Here is a 9,728-nt window from a genome sequence, read left to right on the forward strand (position 1 = left end):
CTGGGTGCTGGGTCCCCTGTGACGACAGCATGTGAGGGCTGGGGTGCAGGAGCATGGGGTACAAGGATGAGCACAGTGAGGCTCTGCTCTGGGCACCTCACAGTCCTGACACAGGAAAAATAAAGTGCCAGTGTATTAGTTACTTTTCTAACTGTTGTGATAAAAATCTTACCAAAAGTCGCTTATGGGAGAAGAAATTATTTTGGCTCCCAGTTTGGGGACACAGTCCATCATGCCAGGAAGGCAGGACTGCAGGGGTGGGAGACAGCTGGTCACACTATGCCTGTGTCAGAACGTGGAGGGCAATGAACGCTGCTGACACTCCATTTCCTCTTCCCTTTAAAAAAATTAAAAAAAAAAATTTATTCCTTATATGTTCAGTGTTCTCCCTGCACGTACACCTGCAGGCCAGAAGAGGGCACCAGATCCCATTATAGATGGTTGTGAGCCACCCTATGGTTGCTGGGACTTGAACTCAGTACCTTTAGAAAGAACAGCCAGTGCTCTTAATCTCTGAGCCGTCTCTCCAGCCCTCCTTTTTCTCATGTTATTTAGTCTAGGATATACGCATGTGAGAGTGAGGGTGCCCACGGGGCCAGGTGAGAGAGCCAGCCCCCAGATGGTTGTGAGCCACCCGAAGTGGAGGCTGGGATCTGTACCGGTTCTCTGTGAGAGTGGTCTGAGCTTTTGACCACCAAACTCTCAAGTTCCATAGGAGCTGCTGCTATTCCCGCACCAGCCACCTCAGGGAGGTGACTCTTCGGTGGGGAAATCGCAGCAGTTGGCTCCTTAGGTGAAGTGGCATTGCCAAGGATGAGTGAGGGTGCAGTAGAGAGAGAAGAAATTTTATATACGAGAACTGAGTGTTCTGGCACAAGCCTGTAACCCCAGCACTCAGGAGACAGAGGAAGGGGGCGGGGAGGGATCGTGAATTTGATCTCTCTAGATTCTAGAGTTTAGACAGTCACAGTCTGGATTACTGACCCCATCTTGAAAAAAGAAAAACAAAAAGTATAATTTTCATAATATTAGATGCGAGGAAACTAACCTTTGTGAAGCCGCTAGGCAGAGAAGGGTATGGGTTGGTTCCTTGAAAGACAATGAGTGAGGAACAATACGGGAAGTCTCCAGGCAGAATTAAATCTCATTTTAATTTATCAAAAAATACTGTTTATGCTATTAGATAACGTTACATGCCTCACCATAAGCATGTGAAGGTATAAGCAATGAAAACCCTCCCTCCAGACCTGTCCTCAGATGCTAAGTGACCCCTGGTTTTATATGTGTCTGTCTTCCCCACCCCCACTCCTTTAGTCACCGTAGCCCGCACACTGCCTTGTGTTTATTCAGGCTTTGCTTGGCTTTGAGTCGCTCACGAGCACCTCCCGGCTGGCAAGGCTTTTCCCACTGTTTTTCTACAGCTGCGCAGCATTCCGTGGCTGTGTTTACTCAGGTTCCTGCTGCCTCACCTTGATGTTGAAGTCGCTTCCTGCTCCGTGCTGTGGTTTCCCACCATGCACTGGGGCCACCGAGAAAGTCTGCAGTACAGATGTGCCTGGAAGAGCAGATCACTGCAGGGAGCAGGGCTTCTGAGAGGAAAGGCTTGGGAGACTCCCCTGGCCTCGTCCTTGGAGATGCCGGGGACGGCTCTGCTTTCTACAGTGCATAGGTGGTCAAGCAGTTCCAAGTCCAAAGACGTACCTGGAATTTGAGATGCCCGGGTTACTCAAATAATGGTAACACATTGTACACACTTCGTATCAACATGGTAGCACAGGCAGAACCCCAAGGTCACAGAATGTCCCAGCAGGGGCATTATAACCTGTTAACCTACTTAATCAATCACACACCTTTGTGGTTTCCTCTTTAGTGTTTTCTTTTATTGTATTTTAATTTAATTTAGTGTGTGTGTGTGTGTGTGTGTGTGTGTGTGTGTACTCTCATGTCACATGTGCAGGTGGAGGTCAGTTCTCTCCTTCCATCACGAGGGCTGTCAGGGTTGGCAGCAGACGCCTTTGCCAGTTGAGCCCCATGGTTCCCTATTTTGATGAAGAGGATGCATAATGTGCTTATGTTCACACAGCTAGTGAGTGTTGGGAGTCTGGGCTCTTAGCACCCACATCCTTCATCCACATACCTTGGAGGAGGCTGGGGCTAAGTGGGAATGCTCTCAGGTCCCTAGAGGCTGAGCTACTAGGTCCAGAATCCTGGACCACTTTGGGTCTTCCTTCTAGAACACTGCTTCAGTTTGCCCCATGACCTCTGAGAGAGCAGGAGGGAGCAGGGATATGGTTTATGAAGCAAATGGTTCTGGATGGCCCTGAGGACTATGGGTGGATAAATTTAACTATCTGTTGGTACAGGTTGCCTGAGGTCTGAAGATCCCTGATTCAGGAATGGTCCCTTGCTTTTTTTTTTTCCTTCTTCTTCTTTTGAGACAGGCTAGGTCTTTCTTTCTTTCCTTTTTCTTCTAGACAGGCTAGGGTTTTCCTCCTTTCCTTCCTTCCTTCCTTCCTTCCTTCCTTCCTTCCTTCCTTCCTTCCTTCCTTCCTTTGAGACAGGCTGGCCTCAAACTCTCCAAGTAGTTGAAGGTGACTTTAGACTTCTGAATCTCCCGGCTCTAGCCACCACATGTTGGTAACACAGGTGTATGGCACTGTTTTAGTCAGTGTTCTATTGCTGTGAAGACACACCATGACTTTGGCAACTTAAAAAAAAACCATTCATTTATTTATTTTATGTATATGAGTGCTCTATCTGCACATACACCTGCAGGCCAGAAGAGGGCATCAGATCATATTACAGATGGTTGTGAGCCACCATGTGGTTGCTGAGAATTGAACACAGGATTCTGCTCTGGAAGAGCAGACAGTGCTCCTAACTGCTGAACTATCTCTCCAGCCCCTTGGCAACTCTTATAAAGGAAAATATTTAACTGGGGCTGGCTTACAGATCCAGAGGTTTTAGTCCATTATTGTCATGGTGGGAAACTTGGTGGCATGCAGGCAGATATGGTGCTCGAGCAGCTGAGAGCTCTACATCTTGATCTGTAGGCAGCTGGAGACTGCTGGGTGTGGCTTAAGCCTAGATGAACCCTTTAAACCCGCCCCCACAGTCTCTTACTTCCTCCAGTGAGGCCACACCTACTCCAACAAGGTCACACCTCCTAATAGTGCTTCCTATTTATTCAAATCACCACGGCCAGCGTGATTGTTTATGCAGTGCTGGGTCTTGAACCAACTCTGGACTCTACCAACTCAGTCACATCCTCAGCCTCTTTCCTGACTCTTGATACTTTTCCCCAGCTGTAGTTCCCTTCAGTCCTGTGCCTACCAGCTCTCTCTGCCCACTAGTCACAGTAGCATCATATTATATGAGAAGGACCACAGTGTCCTGGAGGCGAGGACAACATTTACTCAGGACAGCCAAGAAACCATATGTGGTGAGGCTGTGGTGAGGAGTCCGCCCACACTTGCACAGGTCCACCTACCAGACTGGACGTGACTTAGGGACAGCAACTGGTGGCTTCTAGGCGTTCTTTCTGACTTTTCCAGACTGAACCAAAACTATTCCAACCACTAACCTCCTTGGGCTATGATGTACCCCACATTACGGGTCCCCTACTCTAGTCCAAGCCTAAGCTGTAGGCCTGAGTCCCACGGAGGTGGGACAGAGAGGTTCCATCAGCCATGGTGTGGGATGAAGCGGGGAGGCCTTTCTTGGTGACGCTGACATGCGTTCTCATGCTCTTCGAGTCTTCCCTCCCTTTGCTCATGTTGGTTGCTCTCAGGGGCTGTGAACACCTCCACAGCCTCCATGTTACCCTGGTGCTTAGTAGACACAGACATCCATACTGTCAGTGAGTGAGCTACCATCTTTTTGTTTGCTTGTTTTGTTGTTGGTTTTTTGGTTTTGTTTGTTTGTTTGTTTTTAGGGTTTTTGTTTTTGTTTTTGAAGACATGGTTTCTCTGTATAGCCTTGGCTGTCCTAGACTCGCTTTGTAGAGCAGGCTGGCCTCAAACTCATAGCGATCCACCTGCCTCTGCCTCCCAAGTGCTGAGATTAAAGGTGTGCACTACCACCATCTGAGCTACTGACTTTCGGAAGCAAGCTCTAACCTCTGAGCTTGAGCAGGTCCATGTCCGGGTCTAGAGAGGCCCCGACTGCCTAAGGCGGTCCTGGGTTTATCCACTCTGTCTTTTCTCATCTGATTCTCTTTTTTCCTTTCCCTTCTCCTCTGTTCTTCTTCCTCCCTTTCTCCTCCTCTTCTTCTTTCTCTGTTTGTGAGACAGGGTCTCACTGGATAGCCCTGATTGTCTTGAAACTCACTATGCAGACCAGGCTAACCTGGGTTCACAGAGATCCACTTGCCTCTGCCTCTTAAATGCTGAGATTAAAGGTGTGCACTACTATGCCTGGCCTTCCTTCCTTCTTTTTTCCTCTTTTTCGGTTTTTCCAAGACAGAGTTTCTCTGTGTATCAAGCTCTGGCTGTCCTGGACTCACTTTGTAGACCAGGCTGGCCTCAAACTTACAGAGATCTGCCAGCCTCTGCCTCCTGAGTGCTGGGTTACTGCCACACGCAGCTAAAAAAAAATGATTTTTCAATATTACACTTGTTTCTTTGTATATACGTGTGTATGTGTGTGCATGTGAGCACATGTGTGTGTGTGTGTGTGTAGGTCAGATGATCCCACAATTTCTGGGATCTACTTTGTGGGCTACAGGGGTTAAACTCAGTAAGCTTGGCAGTAAGGACCTTTAGATACTGAGCCATCTCATTGGCCCTCGTGTGTGTGTGTGTGTGTGTGTGTGTGTGTGTGTGTGTTACAGAAACCAGAGAACTTGGGGCTCACTGATTTTCTGGCTAGGTTGGTGGTCAAATAATTCTCTTGATTCCAATTCCCCTCCCCTCCCACTGCAGGAATTATAGGGGTGTGGCTCTGCCTGGCTCTCTCACATGGATGCTGGGACCCTAACTCAGGTCTTTAAGCTTGCATAGGAATGCTCTTAGCCACTGGATGCTCTCTGCAGCCCCCTTTCTTCTTTTAAACAGCTTTATTGAGATATAAAGTGCAGTCAAATGGCTCTTGTCCACCCCCAGGATGAGCAACTAGCACTTTTGTCAGTTTCCCAGCGGCGTTCCTCTCAGGCCGTTGACAGCACCCACCCTAATCCATTGTCCAATAGCCACAGGGCTCCCTGTGCTGAGCCGCCGCCTCCCTTGACCCTGCTCTGCACTCTGGCCGTTTGTGCAACTCCGCTCCCTCCTTCCATGTCTAAACCACTCGAACCGGTGCTCAATGCTCACTGCTTTCATTTTCTCAGGTCCCATTAATGTTTTTTTTTAAAAAAAGCATCCACGAAGTATGACACCAGAGGTTTTGCACGTACCTCATCCCATTGAATCCTCACAAACAATCCACAAAGCCGGGCCTAAATTCTCTCTTTTGGACGAGAGAAACCCAGACTGGCCTCAAACTCCCTATGTAGCTGAAGATGACCTTAAACTCTTGGTCCTCCCGGCTCCATCTCCCAAGTGCTCCACGTCCAGTTTATGCAGCTCTGGGCTTGAATGGACCCTGGCCTCTGTGCATGCTAGGCAAGCCCTCTATCAACTGAGTGGCTTCCCTATCTTGGAGCACTTGAAAATGCCCCTCTCCCTACACACTTGACTCAGATCTTTTCATCTGAGTTTCCTGATTTTTTTTTTTTAAAAGGAGCTCTGGCAAAGTTTTATTAAAGGAAAACCTTCCTGGTTTACTTTTCACCAGTCTGTTCTGGCATGCTTCTAATAGTATCAGAATCCCCTGGATCGATGTGTGCATGCTCTGTGGTATTTTCTGCACACTGTGCCCAACTCAATATTACTGCCACCTGTAGTGATGGGCACCAGTTTTAGCCAACATGCCATAGTATTCGAATGCCTCAAAGCTGGGCAATTGTTGGCGAGGATAGCCAATTTCACTTTGCCTCATCTGATCATTGTCAGAGCATGTGCTTTCCATTTTTCATCAACTTTTGATCAACTCCAGAGACTTTTTTCAAGTCTTATTTGCAGTCACCATCTTCCTGCTTTAGGTGTGGGACAATCCCCAACCTAGATCAGCTGCCAAGACAGCCAGGGAGCGAGAAAGGTAGTGTCCTGAATATTCTGGAACCCTGCTCTCCAGGCTATGGCTGGTTTTGCTCCTAGCCCAGAAGCCTGGTGTGGCTACAGAAACAATGAGTGCTGCTGTAAACCCTTGTACCCTGTAGCATCATTGGTACCCTACCATCCTTTCTGTGTTGTGAATGCAATAGATGTTCAGAAGCCACTTTGTAAGAGAGGAAAAGAGGCCCAGGTGGTTGTTGTGAATGCTTTTAATCCCAGCACTCAGGAGGCAGAGGCAGGCAGATCTCTGTGAGTTCCAGGCTAGTGTAGTCTACAGATTGAGTTTCAGGACAGCCAGAGCTACACAGAGAAAGCCTGTCTTGAAAAACAAAAACAAAAACAAAAACAAAAACAAAAACAGAAGAAGAAGGCTGCAGAGTTGGTTCAGAGGTTAAGAGCACTGGCTGCTCTTCCAGAGGTCCTGAGTTCAATTCCCAGCAACTACATGGTGGCTTACAACCATCTATAATGTGATCTAATGCCTTCTTCTGGCCTGCAGTCACACATGCAGGCTGAACATTGTATACATAATAAATAAATCTGAAGAAAAAGAAGAAGAAGAGGAGGAGGAGGAAGAGGAAGAGGAGGAAGGGGAAGAGAGGAAGGAAGGGCGTGAGGGAGCACACTGACGTGACTGGAGGATCCTAGAAGGGTGGAGGTGTTTGAGAGGCAGTGTAAAGCTGCTCTCTCAACAGGGAACTGGAATGTGCTTCATGCAGTGGTCATAGCCCACAGAGCTGACTCTCTCCCTGGGGTGACCCTTGCTGTGGTGGCTGGGAATGCTCGGTTCTGAAGACATCTTGAATGCCGAGCCAAGAATGCTCCCTGTGATTGAAGGTAAGGGTCAGGGATCCAAGTCCAAACAGCATGGGATTTACTGGGAGGATTGGGAGGAACTGGAGAAGAGGCTGTGACAAAGCAGAGTTTTTCTGTATTAAAAAAGTTAGAGTTGGTTTTGTTTATTTTTAAATTTTATGTGTATGAGTGTTTTGCCTGCGTGCAATTATGTGTACTCCGTGTGTGTCTCATGCCTGCGGATGTCAGAAGAGGGCATCAGATCTCCTGGAACTGGAGGTACAGACAGAGTCTCACATATCTCAGGCTAGCCTGTCCTAGAACTCAGTCTGTAGACCAGGCTGGCCTCGAACTCATGGAGATCCCCCTGCCTCTGCTTCCTGAGGTATGCACCACCATGCCCGGCTTCAAACTTTCTATGGAGGTGGGCTGACCTTGAATGTTTGAGCTTCCTGACTCCTGCTCCTCAGTTGGGCTGTGTGTGTGTGTGTGTGTGTGTGTGTGTGTGTGTGTGTGTGTGCAGGAACATGCCACCATGCGGCGCTGGGGATGAAATCCAAGGCTTTGTGCTTATTAGTCAAGTACTATGCCACTGAGTTTTGTCTTCAACCCTTCTGGTGCCCTCCTTTGTAGGACTTACCTATAGCAATACTGACCAAGATGGTTGCTGGGAGAGGATGCCGGATGAAGGAGCAGCTAGAAAGCAATCAGTGCACCACCATGCCTGGGCAGTCCGTCATTTTTTAAGGCCAGATCTTAGCAGAGCAAGCAAGAGATCCCTGTGACTTTGTTCCCAGACCAGGTGGGCACCCACGGATTGGCGTGTAGCAAGCTTTTCTTGAATGTGGGAAGACTATGACAGCGACGACTTTTAATACCCACAGTGACTGAGTTCGAAGATGTTCAGTGATCTGCCTAATGCTAGGAAAGGGTGGAGGGAGGTTTGGGGTTCTAGGACTCAAGAGGGGGCTGCCGGTGCTGCTGTTAGAAAGCAAGGGGCGCAGAGCTTGGCGCAAGGGCAGGGCAGGGCAGGCTGCAGTAGGGTGTGGCGTTGAGAGCAAGGCCTGCTCTGCTGAGTGTAAAAACCAGAGAATGAGACCTCAGAAGTAGCAAAGAGGGTAGAGCCAGGAGAAGATTATCTCTCTAGCCTCCTGCTGCTCTTGGAGGTGAGAAAGTGAATGCTTGGGCATCACCCTATCCGTGGCAGCCTTGCAAAAGTGCCGTTCACTATAACACATGCACGCACGCACGCACGCACACACACGCACGCCCGTCCGATTCGGCTTGGAGACCCTCAGGATCTTGCTCGCTCTACATTACCTACATCGTCAATGCTAGAACCAGAATGATGGCCTGGCTTGGCTCAACTACAAAGGCTGTGGTCTTTCCTCTACACCATGCGGTCACAGTGACCCCAGGCATCCGGGCAATAGACAGTATCAGATGACCTTTCCAAAGATCTCTTCCTAGCAGAAACATTCTCTGCAGCCCCGCTCCCTAGTCTCCTGCCTCCGCCCATCAATCCAACCCATAGTAACCCAGAGCTGTCTGTCTTCAGGGCTGGGAGAGGACCAGCTTTTCTGGTGCCGGCTGTGGTTACTCACAGCAACCCTCTGCCGCTTGCTTGCCTACCTCCCTCCCACCCCGCGGCTTTGCTGGCAAAGAACCCCAGCCCAACCCCCATACACTGCCTCTGGCCGAGGGGCACTTCCCGGAATTAGCCACCGCAAACAGCTGGCTCCAGGAGGGGGGTCGGGGAGGCTAACAGTTTCCAGATGTGCCAAGGCACCAGCGCCTAGGAGGCCTGAGATCTCCTCCTGTGGCTGGGAACTGGGGAGGCTGGCCTCAGATCAGGACTTCAGCAAAGCCAGGGCAGCCAGGCAGATCCTTTGCATGCAAACTGCAGGAAAATTTGTGGGTGCAGGGCGATGGAAATGTCCCTTCTGCACCTGCAGGGAGCGCTGGGGGAAACCCCTGCAACCTCGGCAGCTCTTTGTGGCCTGGACTCAGCCCAAACAGTCCCTAACAAAATTAATAGCCGTAATGATACTCTCTCGCCTTCCTACCCTGCCAGAGCATGGCGGTTTAGTGTAGGCCGTGCTCAGAGTCGAATGCCAGGTCAGCCTTCCACCAGCGCTGGGACCCTCACAGCTCAGCTGACTTGGTCACGAAATGGTTTCTGTCAGAATGTCAGTATTAGGGTTAAATAGGAGCAGGGCGGATGGGGTTGTAGCTCAAATGACCGAGGACTTATGTACAACGCTCTGGTTTTGATCCCCAGCCCTGGAGAAACCAGGCCACAACATCTGTAATCTTAGCATTTTGAAGGTGGAGGTAGGAGAATTGAAAGGCCAGCCTTGACTACACGACACTCTGCCTCAAAAAAAAAAAAAAAAATTAGAACTAAATGGGAAAATCCATACAAAGTGCTTATTACTGTACCAAACTTACCATGGAGCAGTCTCTCTTCTCTCCCTCCCTCCCTCCCTCCCTCCCTCTCTCTCTCTCTCTCTCTCTCTCCTTCCTTCTTTCTCCTTCTCTTTTGTGTGTGTGTGTGTGTGTGTGTGTGTGTGTGTGTGTGTGTGTGTGTGCATGTATGTGGAGGCAGGAGGTTTTATTTTATTTTATTTTATTTTTTGTTGTTTTAAATAGGGAACCACCTTCAACCACTCTTTTGCCTTATTCAGTGACACTGGTCTCTCAAACCCAAAGCTCACAAAAATGGCTGGTTTTGCTAGGCTGGCAGGATTCTGTCTCTGCTTTCTGAGGCTGAGATTCCAG

Source organism: Acomys minous, assembly GCF_964271855.1.
Source record: "Acomys minous genome assembly, chromosome: 13".
NCBI classification, from domain to species: Eukaryota; Metazoa; Chordata; class Mammalia; order Rodentia; family Muridae; genus Acomys; species Acomys minous.